At 42.3% G+C, this 13,773-nt stretch overlaps 1 protein-coding gene across 3 annotated transcripts in view; it reads right to left on the bottom strand.

The window, feature by feature from the left end:
* Window positions 1–6,569, bottom strand: part of TOGARAM2 (TOG array regulator of axonemal microtubules 2) — an 83,764-nt gene extending 77,195 nt beyond the window's left edge. For 2 of the 3 annotated variants that reach the window (XM_025454279.3, XM_025454281.3), the window contains exons 1-2: window positions 6,346–6,569; window positions 5,984–6,125 (exon numbers count right to left, since the gene is read on the bottom strand). The gene's annotated coding sequence lies outside the window, so the exon portion shown is untranslated. The remainder of the gene's footprint in view (window positions 1–5,983; window positions 6,126–6,345) is intronic. The other variant, XM_025454282.3, reaches the window with a different exon arrangement.
* Window positions 6,570–13,773: the final 7,204 nt, after the last annotated feature.

The raw sequence follows: 13,773 nt of genomic DNA, 5'->3' as shown, positions 1-13,773 counted from the left end.
GAGCCCTCTGTGTTTCTGAGGTCCTATAACTACTCCCTTCAAGCCTAGGGATGGTGGAGGCACCCAGCATGACCAGCAGACCCCAGTGCTTCCTCTGCGGTTTCTCCACATCCTGCCCACACCTGTATAAAACCCTCCCATGAAACTTGCCTCCAGTCACCCAATTTGAGTATGAGGCTGTCTCCATCCAGTCCCTATGTTCCCTGTCATCTCACTAATTCTCAAGTGAGCTTGATGACTCCATGTCTGTGCCCCCCACCATTCTGTGAGTTCCCTGAGCACAAGGACCATGAGTAATTATTTACATACATCCAACACAGGGCACAAGGCTCAGCTCACCCCAGAAGGCACTGAATAAATATTTCAGTGATGAATTAAATGGACTGACTGTGCAGAATCACAAGCTGGAAGGACTCTTGTACACACCAGATAAGTAGTCCCCACCATGTCCACAGAGGACAGTCCCTGCCTACCCAGCAGCAGCTGAAATTTTCAAAAACTGATAGACTGAAACTTACAACACATGATTGGGTAAATGGATGATGATTACATTTTACCCTATCCCTTCACTGAAAATATCCCTGAGGGTCCTCTTGGACCTTATTGACTTGTAAAATGAATTAAACTGCTCTATTTCCAGCAGTGTAAAGGATTGGATATCCTGAACACACTTCCCATTGTAAAATATCTAGACATCTGGTTAAAATATGTCAATAAACCTCTAAATACATAACTGAGGGCACCCGGGTGGCTCAGTCAGGTTAAGCGTCTGCCTTCAGCTCAGGTCATGATCCCAGGGTCCTGGGATGCAGACCCATATCAGGCTTCCTGCTCAGTGGGAGTCTGCTTCTCCCTCTCTCTCTGCCCCTTTCCCCAGTCATGCTCTCGCTCGCTCGCTCACTTGCTCTCTCTCTCAGATAAATAAATACAATCTTTTTTAAAAAATACATAACTGGGAAAAAGCCTTTCTCAAACCTTTTCCTACCCCTACATATACATATTGCCCCTGGCCAACTCCTGCTGTCCCTTGGGGAGCTCTCCTTAACTACTCAGGATCCCCTCTACTTCTCTAGCCTCACATGTCCCTGTCACAACTCCATTCAGCACACTGAGCTGTGATGGTCCACCTGGCCCAGCCCCCTCCCCCTGCCCCCAGCTAACTGCACACACACACACTAAGCCATGAGCTCGCCAGACCATAGCACCAGCCAGAGTACACATAGACACTCAATTCATGTGATGGGATTGACACAAACCCTGATGATGTAGAGAACAGAGGACAGTTAGTGGCACAGTGCTCCATTTCCTGTAACATTCAGCGCTTTTCCCAAGAACAGATATTAAAAACATTATCCCCAGGCCACAGACCAGAGTCCGAGCACCACACATCATATGGAAGATGGAAAAGGGGGTCTGGGGTGACCCCTTGGCCAGCATTGCCTCATTAAAAACCAGCATTGTCCTAGCCACAAATTAAGGTTAGCTCACATGCAGCAGGTGGGGAAGGCCCTTCTGGTGGAGACCCCAAAGAGGACAATGCCCAGGCTGGGCCTTGGGTTCACACCTCTCAGGATAAAGCAAGTCCAGTCTATTGATGATTAGCACATGGCCAGACCACGGGTTTAAGACAAGGAGACAAGGGGGTTGGTTCCAGTCCTGACCCTGTCATCAACTTTACTGTGTGGCTTCTGGCAAGTCCCCATCCTCTGTGGGCTTCCAAACTGTCATTTGTGAAACAAGGGGATCTGGTTCTAGATGACCTCCAGGTCCCTTCACACTGAGATACTGTGTATCCTGAGTCCTTCCCTGGCTGAGGAAAAGAGCTAGACGTCTCCCTCCCTTCCATATGACACACACCCCCACACAGGGAAATAGAACAATGGGGGCAAGCTGGTACTGTTTCTAGACTGACACTTGGGCTGACTCATCCTCCCAAAATATCACTCTTGTTCCTTCTTATCCCAGCCTACCTCTCAAAGCCCAGCCCACGGGAGCCTGGGAGGTGCTGACTACAGTGCAGGCTGGGTGCAGGTGCTCAGACTGCCAAGGGCACAGAAAGGGCCCCACTAAATGGGCATCCACCTGTGGGCTGGCTCATTTCCTGGGAAGTTCCTGGGAAACTCCAAAATGATAGAGGCAACCCGAGTCACAGGGTCAAAGAGAGGACCAAGCCAAACCCTTCATATTACAGATGAGGGAAACTGAGGCCCAGAGGGTCTCAGAAGTCAGTGGTAGTGACAGGACATGGACTGAAGCTTTCTGATTATGCTGCTTCTGGGCCAGCTGCCTCTCAGGGACTTCTCCCAAGAAAAGCCAGCCCCTCAGGACACCTGGGTAGCTCAGTGGTTGAGCATCTGCCTTTGGCTCAGTACATGATACAAGGGTCCTGGGATCAAGTCCTGCATCAGGTTCCCGCAAGGAGCCTGCTTCTCCCTCTATCTATGTCTCTGCCTCTCTCTGTGTGTCTCTCATGAATAAATAGATAAAATCTTAAAAAAAAAAAAAAAAAGAAAACCCAGGCCCTCACCACACATAGGGTGTGCCCCTCCTTCTTTACCCCCACAGAAGAGTGTTAGAGAAGAAAAGCTTATTGCCCCCATAGCCACAGAAGGAACATGAAGAAGGATACCTGTTCCTTCAATGATGGATGGATGGATGGATGGATGGATGGATGGATGGATGGATGGACGGATGGATAGGAAGGAGGAGGGAAGGAAAGGAAGAAAACTGATATATGAATAAATGAATAAATAAATGAAAGAATGAATGTAAAGAAAGATGAGGGGTAGAAGGAAAGAAGGAATCAGTAAGTGAATGGATAATTCTGGAGAATTCTGGGTGGGGAATAATAAAGAAAAATGATTTGATACATTTTTAATAGAACATGCCAAGATGGGGAATCTAGGTGGCTGAGTCTGTTAAGCATCTGCCTTCAGTTCAGGTCATGATCCCAAAGTCCTAGGATCGAGCCCCTAGCTTCTCCTTTTACCTCTGCTTGTGCTCTCTCTCTCTCTCTCTAATAAATAAGTTAAAAATCTTAAAAAAGAAAAAAAATGCACACATACAAAGAAATCAGAAAATTCTTAAAATGCCCCCACATTTCCAGTCTGTAAAAATTCATCACATGATATATATACATTTCTGTACATTTGTTTTTCTTCTTAAGGCTCCACCCAGCAGGGTCCAGTGGGGAATGGAACTTCTATCCCACCCATTACAATCAGGCAAGGCATGGCAGTGTGAGGCAGGGCCCTGCTTTTGCTAGGATGGTGCCAATGGGGCTCAGTGGGAAAAATCTCCACTTAGATCTTGGGCTACACCTAGATAGCCTAACTGCCTGAAAAAGAGGAGGCCAAGTAGGATCTAGAGTCTCACCACCTAATATCCAAAAGTCCAAGATACAACTGAAAATTATTCATCATACCAAGAACAAGAAAAATATCAAATGAGAAAAGACAATCAATGATGCAACGCCAAAATGACACAGATGTTAGGATTATCTAACAAGGATTTAAGAGCAACCATCATAAAATACTTTGATGAACATGCTTGAAACACATTAAAAAGTAGAAAGTCTCAGCAAGGAAATAGAATATATAAGGAAGAACCAATTGAAATTTTAGAACTGGAAAGTACAACTTAAATAAACAATTCAATGTGAATATAACTATGACAGATGGCAGAATCAGTAAACTTGAAGAGAGAAGAATAGAAATTACCCAATATGTACAACAGAGAGAAAACAGACTGAAAAGAAAGGAAAAGAACCTTGGGGACTTGTAGAACTATAACCAAAGCTCTAACATTTGTACAATTGGAGTGGAGAGGGAAGAGTGTGGGGCTAAAAAAAAGTATTCAAAGATATAATCCCTGAAAGCTTTCCAAACATAGTGAAAGACTTTAATCTACAGATTCAAGAACTGAGCAGATTCCAAATGGAATAAACCTAAAGAAATCCACTCCTGGGGATCCCTGGGAGGCTCAGTGGTTTAGCACCTGCCTCCAGCCCAGGGTGCGATCCTGGAGTCCCGGGATCAAGTCCCACATCCAGGCTCCCTGCACGGAGCCTGCTTCTCCCTCTGCCTGTGTCTCTGCCTCTCTCTCTCTCTCTCTCTCTCTCTCTCTCTCTGTATGTCTCATGAATAAATAAATAAAATCTTTAAAAAAAATAAATCCACTCCAGGACATATCATAATCCAAGTTCAAAAAACTAAAAACAAAAACAAAAAAAAATATTGAAAGAAAAAAGCTGTCAACCCAGAATTCTATACCCATCAAAAAATACCCTTCAGGAATGGAACTGAAATCAAGACATCCTCAGACAAAAGAAACTAAGAGAATTTGTTATCATCAGACCTAACCTAAAAGAATGGCTAAGAGAAGTTTTTCAAACAGAACAGAAATGACAAAATAAGGAAACTGGAGACATTAGGAATGAAGAACAAGGAAAGAGTAAAAAATACTGGTAAGTGGTTTTTCTCCCTGGAGCAAGGCAGACACATAGAGTAGCAACAGAGTGTCCCAAAGGCTTGTAAAACCTCACACAATTGGACACTATCAAGGGACAAAGTGAAAGGGTATGTTTGAGGCACTTTAAGCCACTGGGTCAAGCAACCCACAAGCCTTACTACCAAATGCCAACTGGTGTGCATGTAAGGTTTTTTTATTATGACATTTTGAGGAGGGTTTTCTATTACTTGAAGATGACAGTTTCCTAAATGATAAGGCAACTTGCTTGCTGAGACTTTCTACTCAAAGACCCTTGTGCTAAAAACATAATGACTAAAATGGAAAGTCTTGACAAATCCTCCTCATTATGATTGTCACCTCATTAGGGTGACACCTAATTCAGCCCATGTGAATACAAATCACATCTTTGGTGTGGACCTGTGTGGCATGGACAGTCTGTCTAATCAAAGAACCTATACATAAAAATTGCTGCCCTAGAAGAAACACAAGCAGGTGAGAGCTTGACCCCTTCTAGACCAAAGACTAGAGGCAGGTGCTGCTCCAGACTCTGGAGGGAAATGTTCAGTCTGCCTTCAGACCTGCTTCTCCTTACACACTGTGGGAAGGATATTAGCAAACCACAGCCCATCCACGGGAATGAGAACATGACAGTGAGATCACAACATCATATAAGCAATTGTGAAGACATCGGAAAAAATGGACTCAGAGGCGAGTGTGAGGGCTCTGTTGATCCACTGAAGGGATAACAAGTCAAAATAAACTAAGCTTGGCTGCACAGGTCGAGAGGCCAGGGCACTACTTACTGGATGTGCAGGATGCTGCACTTCCTAACCCTCTAACAAATAGCTTCCCAGAAAGGAGTGAGCTCTCTATCCTTAGAGATGTATGAGGAGAAGCCAGACAACATCCTTCCAGGATGCTTAATAGGGACCCAGCCTCCTCCCACCTGGCCTTCCTTTCTCCAACCTCACTAGAACATTTATAGCTCCATGACTCTATAATGCACAGGAGATGGGAGAAGCAGTCTCCTGCATTTCAGGTGAATTCTATGTTTCCTTCCAGCTACATTCTGGAATGTAGAATGAATCTGGAATGTATAAAGAATTGCAATCAAGCCATCCCTCAATTGTGTTTCATGGAACAATTATGAATACAAAAAAAATTCCAATAAAGGAAGTTTAGGAAACATGGACTCAGATAATGTTGAACTAGTTTCTTAACTTGACCATGTTTCAGGATCTTTAATGTGTTCTATGTATTGTAATGCTCCAATAAGGGGTAGAGTATGAAGTGATTTCCAAATATATATGACCATAGACCCATATGAAGCAATTTCTAGATCTATGTGACCTTACACCTGTTTGTTCATGAACTACTTCTTAGGACCAGAGTTGTGAAGAATACATGTTACAAAACAAAGTTCTAATCTGTCTCAAAGTTTCCATGGCAATTAGCCCAGAACTTGAGCCCAACTAAATAAAAAATTTATAATTCAATGCAAATCATATTTTACCTCTTGGTACCATCAAGACAAATCAGATCTCAAGAAAGTTGTTCAGATGAGTCAGGGTGTGTATCTCCCTTGCCAGCTGGTACCAGAACACCAATACTTCCCTCCAGAAAAGTCATCAGAGCCATAAAAGGAGGAAAAAACCCTTCAGAGGAAAAAAAAATACCTCAGAGCACATATAAAAGAGAGATAGGATATATCTTCCTACCATCATAAAGTCAATCAAGGATCTCCCCCCATAGACATCACCACCAATCTTCTTTCTAAATAACCATAAACTACCACAAATACAAGCTTTATTGAGTAATTTTGGCCCCCTCTGGACTACATCTGATAAATACTTCCCCAAGCCTCCCACCCATTACCTGAGGTACAGGCTTCAGGAGTGTTTTCAAAAGCAAGAAGTACCAGGCCCAGTTCCGCAGTGTCCAGGCCCGCTGGTCCTCAGCTGCCTCAAGCAGTCAGCCAGTGCACCCTGGGAGGGAGAAGTGAGGAGGAGGAGACACCCACAACCTCTCTGAAGAGATGAGCCAGCGCCAGCTGGAAGGAGAGCCAGGCCTGATGGTCTCTGAGCACTGGCTCTGTTTGATGAGGATGGAAAGAAAAGACTCTTGTTTCTCACTGTTCCCCTGGGTGACAGTTACCATGGATATGAATCAATTTAGGGTGCCTGTCAGTTGCCAACTGAATATAAAGAGCAAGCTCACCCTGAACCATAGTCACGCAGGGACACACCTGGCAGAGAGCCTGATGCTAGCTTGGGTCCACTGATGGAGTGGACACCAGGGGGTGGCTGCTCGGGGACCCCACCCTGGATCCTAACATGGCACTCACACATGTACACAGGCCCTTGTGGAGAACCAGTGTGACATAGGTAGGTACTGACTAACTCGCTTTACCCTTCATTAATATGCAGGACACCCAGAATTCTAAAGGACACATGACATGTGCCTCCCAGAAGGCCCAAAGAAAATACCCAAAACAAGCCCCTGGGAGTAGGCCCTACAAGTAATGGGGCATTTAATAATGAGAGCCACCCCTTAATTGCCAGTCTAAGTGCTTTATAGATACTAGCTCATTTATCCCCACAACAATCCTTGGGGGTAAATACTCTTAACTACCTCCACTTTACAGACAAGGAAACTGAGACACAGAGGTATCACCCAGGCAACAGCAGTAGGACCAGGATCAAAAACTTATCCAGTTCCCTACCAGTTCTCCTGTAATATCCAAGACTTTGGGGACACAGACCCAGCTTGTCCCTGTGGCCTCACGCAGATCAGTACATGTCTCTGTACCCCATTTTCTCACCTCTAAAATGGGAATAAAAATATTTTCCCTGGGGATCCCCGGGTGGCGCAGCAGTTTGGCGCCTGCTTTTGGCCCAGGGCGCGATCCTGGAGACCCGGGATCGAATCCCACGTCGGGCTCCCTGTGCATGGAGCCTGCTTCTCCCTCTGCCTCTGTCTCTGCCTCTCTCTCTCTCTCTCTCTCTCTGTATGACTATCATAAATAAATAAAAAAATTTAAAAAAAAATATTTTCCCTGCTTATGTCCTAGAACTGTTATAAGAATCATGTCAAGGCTAATCCAAATTTAGGGAAGAGAAAAGGCAAGGAAATTAGCATTCACTAATCACCTACTGTGTATCAGAGCACTTACATGGTTCTCACATAATGACTTATCTCTAGTTCTGCAAGAAAGATAAGGAACCTAAGCAGAAAGCCACGTATTAAAGACCTCATAGTCAGGAAGCCCAAGAGTCTGGATTCAGAAAAAAAGCTTTTGTTTTTTATATTTCCTGTTCATTTGTTTTTGTATTCCAAATGTTATGGGTACAAAAAGACCCCACTAGCATTAATAATCTAAGTACCCATGGGACTCTGGTCTTCTAGAATCCTCATTTACCCCACCAGTGTGGGCATGTCCTGTCTCATGGGCCACAGAAAGGCTACAGCTTCTAACTTCTGCAGTTAGGAAAGGTGTCCACCCTATCCGAAGGCCCTCTGCCTCTGAGTCACCTGTAGCACCCACTGCTCTGTAGCACATCCCACCAGGCAATTACAGGCCCAAAACATTCACCTTTCAAAGGAGCTAAAACCAGAACTGAAGGTTGCATGGCAAATCTCAACTCCTGGAGGTAGCATGCAGTGCAATGCAAACGTTGCAAAACTCCTAAAGCCCATATATGATCCTCCTGAGACCTCTCTGTGCACAGAGTATCCCGATGTTTCATAAAACCCAGATGGGCATTTGCCATTCTTGCTGCAAACAGGAATGGCACATTCTTCTGGTGAGATCAAAGAGCAAAGAACCTGTATTTCTCTCATGCTGGTCTTCTTGGAGCTCACAAGATGGTTGGGAGATGGCCTCAACCACCCCAGGGGCAGGGTAAGCCTGCTTTGGGAACCCTCTGAAACGATGCCTATGACCACTGCTGAAGCAATGGCTCTCTAAGGATCCGGAGGGTAATGAGGGAGTGGTTCCCTAGAAACACATCCAGCATGTACACTTCCCTTAGGATGTGAGCAGATTAGAGGAGGGCAAAGGTGTAAAGGACAAAGATGGCTTCATCTCCACCAAATAGTCACATCGAGGAAAAAGGAAGCCTCGTGGATGGGGCAGGGATCGAGGAGACAGAGTCAGAGAGCAGTGAAGAGTCTAAAAGAGAGTCTGTGACAGCACAGCACATATCAGAGTGTAGAAGCCAAGGTGACCGCATAGAGAATTTGCAGCATTATGGGCAAAAAAAAAAGAGGCCCTAACTGGAAAATAGACGACGGTAGAGGGGATGAATGTACTCAGGGTTTGAAGAAGTGATTTGGTACTTACTTGATGATCTGCTGGCTCTACAGCCTGAAGCTAGTTTTGTAACATCTCTGTACACTGTGTGCTGCTGGCTGCGGGACACACTAGAAACTTTAGTTTACTGAATCTTCACTGCCACCTTCAGAGCTGTACTCACTTTCATTCTGGATGAGGACACTGAGACTTGAGAAAGGTAAGGGCTTGCCAGAGCTCTGGGGCCTCCACTCTCTACTACAAAGCTTCTGCCATCCTGGATTTCTTTATAGGAAAAGGCACATGGGGCCAGGCAATGGCCACCTCTTATTGGGCCACTGTAGGCCGTGTCATGAGAAGAGCTAAAGAGTTTTAATGTGTACAGTTTTTTAAGCAGCATGGCCTATTTGTTTTTTCTTTTTAACTTTAAAAGATCCAAATTGATTAACAGTCTAGACTTGGAAAAATTTCTTGAAATCTGACAATCTGTAAAAAAAAAAAAAAATGGTCTTGGGATGTCTGGGTGGCTCAGTGGTTGAGTATCTGTCTTCAGCTCAGGTCATGATCCCGGGATCCTGGGACTGAGTCCCGCATCCGGCTCCCTAGAGGGAGCCTGCTTCTCCCTCTGCCTATGTCTCTGCCTCTCTCTGTGTGTCTCTCATGAATAAATAAAAATCTTTAAAAATAAAATAACGTTCTCAGTCTTTGCCCCCTCAAACAATACATTTGACAAGCCCCTTAGGGGCCTAAGAATTTAACATCAAACCTATTGCTTCTCTTCCTCTCTCTCACAAAATAAAAGTCTTCCTCTTGTAAAGTTTTACATTTACAAACTTGCAGACTTTAAAAAAAAAAAAAAAAAAAAGAACAAAGATAGTTTTCTCTTACACATGAAATTTCTCAAGTCCAGAGTCTTGCAAATGTCTCTGAAATGCAGTAGGGCTCTCCTGTGAAACTCACAAGCTGTCATAATGCAGACGAAAAATGGACACCATTTCTCCCATGTTCTTGGAGAGTAGGCAGGTGTTATAAACCACCGTTGTGGTGGGGAGCATGAGGTCTTATTTTTATATTTATAGATACATATGCACATAGAAAAGTCTGGAAGGATATATGCTAAAACATTATTTCTGCTTACTCTATGATGGAGGGGATTATGGATGATTTCTACTTCAATTGGTATTTCAAGGTTTTCTACTATGAATATAGATTATTTATATGCATTTTTAAATTACTATAATAAAGACTATATAGCCACATAAAAAAGATCAATAATCAAAAGTTAAATGGGACTTCTTATTCTGACATGAAAAGAATAACATAGACTGGATTTACCCTCCCACAATAAACAATTAGAAAAACAGACAAAATCTATGAAACTATTCTTTTCAGATACTGGACAACAGGTAGCACTCTGACTCTTGAGGGAAAGGAAATGGAAGTAGTAAGGCCTGAAGGAATCTTAACTTTCTGCTTGGAGGCACATTCCAGACCACAGAGCAGGAAAGGGGAGCCCCAATTCAGCTGAGGTTACAGAGATGGGGGTTTAGAGAAGCTGAAGCAGCCGGAAGTTGCAAGACAGAATTCTGGTAGAGAGAGAGGTAGGTGGAAAAACAGCTCCAAAGAAAACCTACCCAGGCATCCCCTTCAGTCTTTACTGAATATCAAGATGCTCACATGTAGAGTGCAATCCTGGGAGGTCAGACAAAGAGCTATCAAGAAACAGTGAGCAGAGCAGTTCTCAGAACTTACACCACATTGAATTTCCACCAGGCCAGAGAGGAGAGTCCTTCTTAATAACTCAGGGCATTCACTAGGGACTCATAGGGTCCTGTGTATTGTGATACATGTGGAAACCTACAGCCACCAGTAAAGAAAAAAAAAAGTAGAGCAAATAAGACAATAGTAAAGATACAGTGGAATTTGTAAAACTATTCAATCAAAAGTCAGTAAAAGAGATGGAATGAGGAAACAAAAGAGCAGAGAAGACAGACAGAAACAAAAAATTAATAGCAAAATGATACGCTTAATCCCAATCATACTACTATAGTAAATAGACATAGTCTAAACATTCAAATCAAAAGAAAGAGAGTCAGATGACAAAAACAAGACTCAACTAACTACAAGCTGCTTACAAGACATACACTTTCAACTTTAAAACACAGATAGGTGTGGGGCAACTGGGTGGCTCAGTCAGTTAAATGGCTGGCTCTTGGTTTCAGCTTAGGTCATGATCTCAGAGTTCTGGGATCAAGCCCCACATCAGGCTCTGCACTCAGCAGGGAGTCTGCTTCTGGATTATCTCTCTTCCTCTCACTCTACCCCATCCCCGCTCATGTGCATGAGTGCTTTCTCTCTTTCAAACAAATAAATCTTTTTTAAAAAAGTTATTTACTTATTTATTTGACAGAGAGCACAAGTAGGCAGAGTGGCAGGCAGAGGGAGAGGGAGAAGCAGGCTCCCTGTGGAGCAGAGAGCCCCATGCGGGGCTCCATTTCAGGACCCTGGGATCATGCCCTGAGCCGAAGGCAGACACTGAACTGAGTCATCCAGGCACCCCATAAATAAATCTTTTTAAATAATACTTTAAAACACAGATAGGCAAAAAATAAAAGGATAGGAAAAGATTGATATCACACAAACAATAAGCATAAGGAAACTAGAATGGCTATGTTAATATCAGACAAAGTAGACATTAGGACCAATGTCACCAAGTATAAACAGAGACATTTCACAATGACAAAGAATTCCATTCATCCAGTAGATATAACAATCTTAAATGTGTATGTACCCAATAACAAAGCTTAATATACATGAAGCAAAAACTGACAGAACTGAAGGAAAAACATTTATAGTTAAATAGTTGAACAGACTTCTTTCAATAATTGATAGGATAAGTAGACACAAAAAGTAGAAAACCTGAACAACACTGTCAGGCTACTTGGCCTAACTGATATATATATTTTTTAAGATTTCTTTATTTATTTGAGAGAGAAAGAGAGAACATGAGTGGGAGGGGTAGAGTGAGATGGAGAGAGAGAATCTCAAGCTGACTCCACACTAGGGGGAGCCCAATACAGGGGTCAATCTCACGACCTTGACATCATAACCTTGAGATCATGACCTGAGCTAAAACCAAGAGTTGGGCACTTAACTAACTGTGCCACCCAGGTGCCCCAGCCTAACTGATATTTATAGAACACTCTACCCAACAATAGCAAACACCCATTCTTTTTAAGTGCACAAGAAACATTGAGATAGATAGGCTGTGTTCTGGGCTATAAAAATAAAAATCCCCAATAAATATAAAGAATTAAGTCATACAGAGGATGTTCTCTTACCACAACAGAATTAAGTTAGAAAATAATAATAGAAAAAATCCTCAGGAAATCCCCAAATAGCTGGAAATTAAAAATCACATGTCTAAATAATCCATGAGTCAAAGGAGAACTCAAAAGAGAAAAGAGAAATTAGAGACTGTTTTGTACTGAATAAAAATGAAAACACACAGCCTATCAAAATTTGTGGATTACAGCAATGGGAAAGTCTGGCTTTTCATGCTAAACTGGAAACAAACCAGGTCTCCTTTAACAGAGGAGTAAACAAATTGTGGCATACCCATGCAATGGAACATCACTTGGCAATAAAGGAAACAAATGTAGGTTCATGCAACAACATCAGTGAATCTCAAACACATTATGTTGAATATCCTTCATTGGAAACTCAGAACTAAAAGAATACATTTATATGATTTTATTTACATAAAGCTCTTGGAAAGGTATCTATTCCACAGTGACAGAAAGCCTATCAGTGGTCGCCTCAGACTTAGGGGGAGGAAGATATTTGGGATTTGTCTAGGAAGATGCACCAGGGAAACTTTTGAGTTTATGGAAATTTCCTGTATTGGATCATGCCATGGTTATACAGATGGAAACATTTGTTTAAAATGTATGCTTTTATTGATTATAAATTGTACCTGAATGGTTTTTTCAAACTAGCATCACTAATAGTTAGACAATGTGTTATTATCTTGCTTCCTGTTGTGTTGCCATATCAAGTATACAATGTCATCTTTAATGTCATATCAAAACTTTAAAGCCAAATCTGATTAAGTTTTAAGATCTGTGCTGTTCCCACTGAGGATCATAGGATAAGGGAGGGAAAACTGAGTGGGAAGTCATCAGAGTAGGAGAAAAACCATGAGAGACGCTTAACTACAGAAAACAAAATGAGGGTTGTTGGAAGGGGGTGCTGGTGGGGGATGGGGTAATTGGGTGATCAGCATTAAGGAGAGCACATGAGCACTGGCTATTATACACAACTGATAAAATATTGAAATCTACATCCGAAATTAATGATGTACTATTTGTTGGCTGAGTTTAAATTAAAAAAAAAAAAATCTGTGCTGTTCAATACCATAGCTACTAGTTCCATGTAGCTATTTCAATGTAAATGAATAAATGAAAATCTTTAAAAAATGTAAAGTTCAGTTACTCAGTCATGCTGGCTACATTCTAAGTGTTTGATGACCACATCTGCCTAGTGACTTCCATATTGGACATCTCAGAGAACATTTCCATCCTCACAGAAAATTCTATTGGATAATACTGCAATGTCATATCCAGATTATAGAAAACACAGGGGATAAAAGAGTTAGTCATGCCCACACAGAGAAACCTTTAAATCCAGCATGTGGCTCATTCTACAAGACAACTGGCCTGGTCTCTTCTGTACATTGATGTCATAGAAAAACTAAAGAGGAAAAGGGGAAGAGATTGTTTTAGAGCAAAAGTAACTAAAGAAGACTTAGCCAGATCCAATGAGCAAAACTTGACTAGATCCTGGCTTGGGGAAAAAAAGGACAGCTTAAAAAAAATAAAAGAAAAATAAATAAATAAAAGTCATTTGGAGGACAGTTGGAAAAAAAATTGAGTATGAACCAGACATCAGACAATATTAGGAAATTATTGTTTGGGTTTTTTTTTTTGGTATAATATTGGTATTATGATCAT

This window comes from Canis lupus, chromosome 17 (genome assembly GCF_003254725.2).
Source record: "Canis lupus dingo isolate Sandy chromosome 17, ASM325472v2, whole genome shotgun sequence".
In the NCBI taxonomy this organism is placed as follows: domain Eukaryota; kingdom Metazoa; phylum Chordata; class Mammalia; order Carnivora; family Canidae; genus Canis; species Canis lupus.
This window is presented reverse-complemented; position numbering and strand designations above follow the sequence as displayed.